We start from the raw sequence: 8,286 nt of genomic DNA, 5'->3' as shown, positions 1-8,286 counted from the left end.
ACAGGCCCAATTCGTGCAAGCACACACCCTCCACTTCACTTGTACAAAGATTAGCAAATGTGCATTTGGTCATCTTTTAGCTAAATATGATTAAGCATTCCTTAAGACAGTCATATATAAATTGATTTTCTGCCACAAAGCAACCCTAGAGACCAAGAAATCGCAGCCTCCACAGACCAAAAAGGATATTTCTCTCATTCTTGCATTTTGGCAAAAACCCAATTTCTGCACAAACCATTAAAAGAGCTCGAGTTCTCTTGCATCCTTCATCATCAAAACATCATTTGGAGCCTTGTTACGGCCTCAATCACCAGCTGGAACTCCAGTCTTTGTTCTGTTTTCCAAGCACATCAAACATGGCAGTGAGAGTTTTGAAGGATTTCAAGCAAGTGTGAGTCAAGGTTCTTCAAAGTTTCTTCACTCCAAAAGCATATTGGACCTCTGATTGAGCTGGAAGCATACAAACAGCACTGTTTCATTGGGTTTTCCAAATCAGGTACTTTAGTTGCCTAAGTTCTCTGAACTTGCTTGCTTTGCTATTTAGCATTTGCTTTGAGGTATAATTACTTCTTCTTCATGTAGTCTGGAGACCCGGTCTGTTATTTGACCGGGCAAACTGTCTGAAGTCCTCCTTAAGAGGCAATGCCTGTGTTTGTTTATATTTGTCCCAAGCAGGAAAAGTCCTTCAAGTAAGGCAATTGGTGGAAGGTAGGGATAAGCAATCTATCCCCCACTATTCAGTGTGTCCTCTCTTTGCTCCCATTTCATGGTAGAAGCAATGAGATAAATACCCAAGATCTAATCGAGTCAATAATGTGGAGAGAGTTCCTACTTTCTGAACTCCCACACTTTCTTTTATGCTCTCTCTGATCTGAGATAGAAGCAATGAGGCACACCCCTCATCTCCTATTCATCCGCTTCACCTGAGCCCCTCAATGGCCAGGTTAAGAGCAACTCTTACCTATTACAGTGGACTTTCAAAGTCAAACCCTCTTGTGTGAGCCCCCGTTGTTTGGCTATAGAGTGTGCTGTCTGATATTCATTGATTGATTGATTGCTTCATGTGCACTTGTTTGCCTGTATGCTATGCATCTATCATCATCATCAATTGCCATTAGTGCATGATCATCTCATTTGTTTTGTGATGTTATCATTATTGTTTGCCCATTGAGGACAATTGTAAGTCCATTGCTTTGGCATTTGCTCCTGTGATATGGAAGGATAGAGTGTAAGACCTCATTGGTCACTCATATCTTCTGTTATCTGTTTGTATGTGAGGTTGCAGTTATAAGTCCCTGTAAGTTGGCATCTGTTATCCTGTGATCATAGTTTGTTCATCTGTTTGCATGAGAGGTTGCAATTATAAGTCCCTGTAAGTTGGCATTTGCGTACCTGTGATCATATTGTTGCTTTTGTTCTTGTATGTGAGGATCTATTGTAAGTCCCTGTGATGTGGCATTGGATTTCCTGTGAGCATACTGTGGGGTTAACCTAAGTCCAGATAGATTGGCAGTTGATTTCCCTGTTTCATCTTTATTTTCTTCTGAGGAGATTAGGGTAAGACCATTGAGTGGCATCTGACATCCCATTCTGTTTTAGGAGATTGGTATAAGACCATTGATTGGCATCCGGTATCCGCCTTTCTTTGCTTTGTTTGTTTGTTATTACCCCTTGCTATTCCAAAGGACACACTTGAATCATCTCCCATATGATTTCAAGAAGTGAACCCTCTAAGAAGTTTTACAATCCATCCTCATCCATTCATCATTCATTATGTCCTAGACTTTTTCACACTCTTAATTTTCAAACTTGACATAAGTGTTGTGCAAACTTCTTCATGTTTTTCTAACTAAAAACCTGGACTCAAGTCCTTGACTTTTTTTCAAAACTCCATTTCATAATACTTATTTGAATTAACCTTAATCATACTTTGACTCCATTTTCATAATCATAATCAGTAACTCCACTCATTCACTTGTTTTGGCTTTGTCCATTAATCTTTTCATACATGAGCTATAGGTTTGATTTATCTTAGTGGTTGATGTTAATCTCACCTTCTGTCTTTAGTGATTGAATTGTAAGCCTTCCTTGCCTATTATAGGGTTAACCCCTCCCTGGCAAGTTGAAGCTGTTCTCACATGGTGGACGTTGTTGTTTGTATAAGGTTGAGTTTTCTCCCGTGGATAACGTAAGACCTAGGGTTTGTGTTTAAAATTGAACCTAACCCACTTTTGGAAATCTTTTAGCCGAACTACGGCGTTCTGATCCTTACCTTTGATGGAAGGTACGTAGGCAACGGGTTCATCCGTTCGAACCCAATAATAATAAATTGTATATTCTTTTCCCATCATCCCAATCATGTTTGCACAATATTTTTGTCATAACAAATAACAATTTAGCATAACAAGTGTGAAAAGGGCTCCCTAGGAGTACCTAGGACGTAGTGGGTGCCTAACACCTTCCCATTGCGTAATTTACCCCTTACCCAGACTCTCTGATCTTTTTATTAGTTTTCTACGTGTAAAACTTCTTAGGCTTTTGTTCGCTTTTTAGCCAATCCTTTGGATAAATAAAAGTGCGGTGGCGACTCGAAATTTTTCATGTATCTCATAGCTTATGATTTAATCGATAGATCATATAGCGACGAATACACCGCTACAGAAAAGTGGCGACTCTGCTGGGGAAACCTCACCAGAATCCCTGGTGGTATTGCCTACTTTTCACCCTTGTTGTGATATATGTTATTATTCTTTATCTGACATATTTTTGTACAATTTGGGATAACTGTATTGATTGTAATGTGTGAATTGCTTGATATACATTTGCTGTTTGCTTTGGTGATCTGTGAGATGAGTTCTGTACCCGAACTCGAGTGCTCTCTAGGATAGGAGAATGGCATAGTCTTGTCGACTGGTGTGGAGTAGTCCTTAGCCAGTTGACTTGCGAGTCCATTCACTTGGTGGAGGTCATGTTGAACTAATAATGTCACACAAGTTATTTGTGGTTAGGCATTATTCTTTCAATCATGTTCCGCAGAAGCCAAGGACCTTAGTTTACCAAACCCGTCTTGGCCTATTTTTAGGACCGTAGTGCGGAGGTCGTTCAGATGTCAGTTCTGATACGATTGTCACGCGATACTACACTCATAAGAGTTTCTCTTGAGAATATTCTTGGAATACGAGTATTCGTTCCTCCGATAATATTCGAAAGATGGAACGATGATTATGGGAACCTCTGATAGAACATGTCTGGCAGGTTTAAACCCTAGTACACTCCCTTTGGGTGGTTCTTAACCGAGACTCCATGCTCGTGACTCTCAACAAACCCGTGATTCGTGGTTGAGTCGTTCAAACATTGTTAATATCAATGGATCCCGGATCAGGTGTAAAACCTAAAATCCACCAAAGCGGCTGGTTGATATTAAGAATGTCTGAACCGGTTCATGTACCGTTAATATCAATGGAACTTGGGTGTCGATAAGGTGAAAACCTAAATCTACCAAAATGGATGATTGATATTAGGGATACATAGAGCTTTCCCACGACCTTTGTTTGGTGTGCTTTGCTTGATCCTTGAGTGTGTTTGTTGCATCCATGCATTCACGCATTCATCCGCATTCATGTCATCAAAAGAGAAAATTTTCAAGGAACTTAAAGGGTTTATTTGCAAAATTTTCAGACATGGAAAGACCGAAAAGGCATACAAAGAAGTACAGCTTTAAGCAGCCCGATGTAAAAGAGTTAAGGAATCTGACATCGTATGTATTAGATCCCTTGGGTTTCAAAGCTCGCTATGGAAAGCTTCTGCCGCTGTTGACTACTCAAGTGGATGAGGGATTGATGAGCACTCTTGCTCAATTCTATGATCCGCTCTATCGTTGCTTCTTATTTCCGGACTTTCAGCTGTTGCCGACTTTGGAAGAATACTCTCACCTTATTGGGATTCCTATTCTGGATCAAGTGCCGTTCAGTGGCTTAGAGAGTATTCCATCTGCTCGAGAGATTTCCAGTCTGTTGCACATAGATGAAGATCTGATTAGAGCTAATCTGACTACCAAAGGCGGAATTCAGGGTTTTCCTTCCGAGTTCCTCATTGCCCAAGCTACCTTTTATGGGAAGGCCATGAGTGAGGATGCCTTTGAGGCTCTATTTGTGTCACTCATCTATGGATTGGTGCTGTTTCCCAACTTTGACAAGTTCGTCGACATGAATGCCATTAGGATCTTTTCAGTTCTTAATCCAGTTCCGACCTTGTTGGGTGATGCGTATGTCTCCATGCACCTGAGGAATATGAAGAATGGAGGAGTCATTGTCTGCTGTTTACCCCTGCTGTACAAGTGGTTTATTTCGCACTTGCCGCAGACAGTTGCTTTCAAGGAGAACAAGGGATGTCTACGGTGGTCTCAGAGACTCATGTCTCTCACCAATGATGATATCACCTGGTATGATCGCGTGTATGATACCGTCCAGATCATCAATTCTTGTGGTGAATTCCCTAATGTGCCTCTTCTTGGTACATGTGGTGGGATTACCTACAATCCTACGCTTGCACGTCGTCAGCTTGGGTTCCCCCTAAAGGATAAACCCCATAACATTCTGTTAGAAGGTGTGTTCTTTCAGGAGGGTAAAGATCCCCAAGGCCTGAAAGCCAGATTTGTCCGTGCATGGCGCAGTATTCGCAAGAAGAGTAGGAATGAGTTGGGTCCGAAGAACTGCATTGCTTTGGAGCCATATACCTCTTGGGTCAGACAGAGGGCTGCTACCTACCTGATGCCATATGATCATCCAAGACCTACACTGTTGGATGTGGCTGGGCCTTCAACCCTCCCTACCCAACGTGTAGAGGAGTTGAGAGAGGAAGACCTTTCGCGTGCCTGGATCCGCGAGAGAGAGGAACTGCTGCAGCAGCTCAAGGAGAAGGATGCTATGATTGAATTTCTCGAGCACCGAGTGATCGACGATCCGAACGACACTTGGACTTCTCTGCTTCCTCAGTCCTCCAAATTCTGGAAAAGGAAGTATGATCAACTTGCAAAGGAGAAAGCTGATATGGAGGCTGCCTATGAGAGAGAGATCAAGAAGTTGTACACTTCTCGTCTTCCAGCATCCCGAGCTAATAGGGATCCATAGGATGTTATTTACCTTTTCTCTTTGTAATATTTAAAAGAATGCTGTACTTCTTTGTCTTAGTATTTTGAATGAAATATTTTCCATGAGCAATCAAAATGGTTTAAATATTCAAAAATATTGCAAACAAATACCCTGAGGGTTCCTTGAAAATCAAAGCATTTGCACAAGCATTTCATGCATCATTCTTGCATAAACAGGTACCCCTTTTTCTGGTCTTCCGGTTCTAACATCTGCTCTTCATTTATTTTGAAGACAAGCTGACTCACCGGTATTATACGAGAGTCAACTCTGCAAGGATCATGGAGCAATTGGAACAAGAGAACCAGAGTTTGAGGGATGAAGTCGCCAGACTTGGCGCTCTGATGGAGCAACTTCTTGCTGCCCAGAATCAGCCTGCTCCTCAGCCAGCAACTCCGGTTCAGCGGACGGTTATATCTGAGATAGCTACTTCAACGGTGCCTGTCAGTGCCCAGCAGCCAAATGCCATGCCTCCCGGTTTTCCTTGGGGGATGCCTCCTGGCTTTATGCCTGATTTGCCAGCTCCTACGTTTGCTCAAATGCCGGCATCTAGCCCGGTCCCTATTCCTGTTCCTCCTGTCGTGCATACCATGCCGAGGGTAGACGACACCATTTATCACTCTGAAGCGTCTGAGGGCTCAGATGTACATGAGAAAATGGATGCGATGAACGATCAATTCCTCGAGCTGAGAAAGGAATTGAGAACTCTTAGAGGCAAAGATCTCTTCGGCAAGTCAGCAGCCGAACTTTGTCTAGTTCCCGGTGTGAAGATACCAGTTAAATTCAAGGTCCCAGACTTTGAGAAATATAAAGGGAACACTTGTCCTTTGGCACACCTGGTCATGTATGCCAGGAAGATGTCCACGCAAACAGACAACGATCAACTCTTGATCCACTACTTCCAAGACAGTTTGTCTGGTGCTGCTCTCCGTTGGTACATGAGTCTGGACAGTGCCAACATCCGCTCTTTCAATGATCTTGGCGAAGCTTTCGTCAAGCAATATAAATATAACGTTGACATGGCGCCTGACAGAGATCAACTCAGGTCTATGTCACAAAAGGACAAAGAATCGTTCAAGGAGTACGCCCAGAGATGGCGTGAGCTGGCAGCTCAAATCACTCCACCGTTAGAAGAGAAAGAGATGACCAAGATCTTTCTGAAAACTCTTGGGTCATTTTACTATGAGAGAATGGTGGCCAGCGCTCCCTCTGATTTCACCGAGATGGTGAACATGGGGATGCGTCTTGAAGAAGGTGTCCGCGAAGGACGGTTGGCAAAAGATGATGGCTCTTCCTCTAAGCGGTATGGAGCGTTTAAGAGGAAAGAAGGTGAAGCGCATGCTGTGCAGTCTCAGCCAAAGCAAAGAAGACCCTCTGTTCAGAGGAAGCCTGCACGACATTCCAGACATCAGCACCAGGTGGCCCATGTAGCGCCCGTGTTTAAGGATAATGCCCAACAATATCAGCATCAGCAGCAATATCCACAACCGCAATATCAACAACAACAGCAGCGTCCACAGCAACAGGCCTACCAGCCTCGTGGAAGCACAACCAACCAAGCAAATGTGAACTATGATAGGAAGAAGGTCAGTTTCGACCCTATTCCGATGACATATACAGAGCTTTATCCCTCCTTGTTGGAGAGGAAGTTGGTTTCTCCTAGGGATCCTCCTGCTATTCCTGCCAATCCGCAGTGGTGGTACAAACCAGACCAGCATTGTGTCTACCATTCCGGTGCTCCGGGCCACAATGTAGAGAACTGTTTCCCGCTGAAGAGTAAGGTTCAAGACCTCATGAGAAGCGGAATTCTGAGTTTTGAAGACTCCAACCCTAATGTCACCAGGAACCCATTGCCTTCGCATGGGAAGTCTGTCAATATGATCCAGGAAGACCTTGGGAAGTACAAGGTGAAGTATGTCAGCCACATCCGGCAATCGTTGGTTGATTTACATAAGATGCTGTGTCAGCACAGCTATTTGGAGCATAACCACGATAAGTGCCGTGTCTGTTCTGTTAACCGCTTGGGTTGTGACCAAGTTCGCCGAGAACTTCAAACGCTGTTGAATGAAGGTACCATTGAGATTCTCCAGAATCGCAATGTTGATACAGTTGAACCCGAAGTGAATGTCATATCACCGGTGTTCAAGTTGCCAGAGCCCGTTGTTATTCGTTATAATAGCAACAAGCCCAAGGCTTCCCCTACTTTGATTATCAAGCCAGCCGGCCCTGTGCCGTATTCATCTGATAAAGCTGTACCTTTCAGATATGGTCCTGTTGCTGTCCAGGATGGAGTAGAGGTTCCTTTGCCTTCCACTTCTGTGACCACTATCGCTGATGTTAGTGGGTTGACCCGCAGTGGTCGAGTGTTTTCCGCACCTGCCAAAGCTCCTGCTGTTTCTTCTGAATCTGTTGAGCGTCCTGTAGGGAATGCTGTGAATGTTCAGAACCCGGCACTTGCTGTCGCCCAGCCTTCCTCCTCTGTACAAAAGACTCCTGTTTCTTCTGTTGGCCCGAGTGGCATTGTTGATGAAGAATCTGATGAGATGCTGAGGCTCATCAGAAAGAGTGAGTATAATATTGTGGACCAGCTTCTACATACGCCCTCCAAGATTTCCATTCTTTCTCTATTGCTGAATTCAGAGCCCCATAGGGAGTCTCTGCAGAAAGTCTTGGACCTGGCGTACGTCGATCATGACGTCACCCTGGAACAATTTGATAGCATTGTTGCAAACATTACTGCTTGCAACACTCTGAGCTTTTGTGACGCTGATCTCCCCGAGGAGGGAAGAGACCACAACATGGCTTTACACATCTCAATGAACTGCAAATCTGATGCAATGTCCAATGTACTGGTGGACACTGGATCATCTCTGAATGTATTGCCAAAATCCACACTCTCTCGATTGTCATATCAAGGTCCTCCTATGAGGCAGAGTGGGGTTGTTGTTAAAGCTTTTGATGGGTCGCGCAAGACCGTGATTGGAGAAGTTGATCTCCCAATCAAGATTGGACCAAGTGATTTCCAGATCACTTTTCAAGTAATGGACATCCACCCATCATACAGCTGTCTCTTGGGCAGACCATGGATTCACGAGGCTGGCGCCGTGACATCCACCCTACACCAAAAGCTGAAGTTTGT

Source organism: Lathyrus oleraceus, chromosome 1 (genome assembly GCF_024323335.1).
Source record: "Lathyrus oleraceus cultivar Zhongwan6 chromosome 1, CAAS_Psat_ZW6_1.0, whole genome shotgun sequence".
NCBI lineage: Eukaryota > Viridiplantae > Streptophyta > Magnoliopsida > Fabales > Fabaceae > Lathyrus > Lathyrus oleraceus.
The sequence above is the reverse complement of the archived record's forward strand: the minus strand, read 5'-3'. Positions refer to the sequence as shown.